The following is a 699-nucleotide window of genomic DNA, read 5'->3' as shown; positions in this document are numbered from 1 at the left end:
CACACAGTACTCCATAGTTAACTTTGACCTGTTGCTGTTGGAACATTTCCTGCTACCATAGTGCACATTCTGAGCCTGAGAAGTATGAAAGTTCACAGCATCACAAGAACAGTGTTCTTCCTTCAGGTTACATGATGAGTCAGTTACAAGACACCTTCTGTTGTCAAACTGGCTTCAGTTTACCCTGAACATGAGAGACAAGTCCAGTACCAGAATTGTGTCAGGCAAAGTTCATCAGTTCTGAACCTTAAAGAGATACAATTTGAATGAACTTGGGGCAAAGGAATACAAAGAGTACATTCCACTTCAGTTTACAGCAAAGCAGAAACCTTGCAGTTGTTGCCCAGAAGACTAAGTAGCTAAAACACAACAGGAATTTCTCCTTGCATGTGAGAACAGAACACTACCTGGCAAATCACTCTTCTGTGACTTCGAAGTCATCTCCTCTAACAACAAAAACCTTAAGAGAAGACTCTTGGCAGCACTATTAATTAGAAAGAGTGTAGGACTAATATGATTTTGTTAATGCTCCACAGTGAAGCATCAGAGAAGCGATCACTTTAAAACTATCCACTGCAAGCAAAAAAATGTTCAGTATGGTCACTCTGCAACACAGGTCTTTTTCTGCACTGAAGAAGTTTCAAAAAAAAAAGTTGTAAGTAATTAACCAACAAAAATACCCACAACTCAGGCCAACAA

Source organism: Corvus cornix, chromosome 4, assembly GCF_000738735.6.
Source record: "Corvus cornix cornix isolate S_Up_H32 chromosome 4, ASM73873v5, whole genome shotgun sequence".
Classification (NCBI taxonomy): Eukaryota; Metazoa; Chordata; class Aves; order Passeriformes; family Corvidae; genus Corvus; species Corvus cornix.
The sequence above is the reverse complement of the archived record's forward strand: the minus strand, read 5'-3'. Positions refer to the sequence as shown.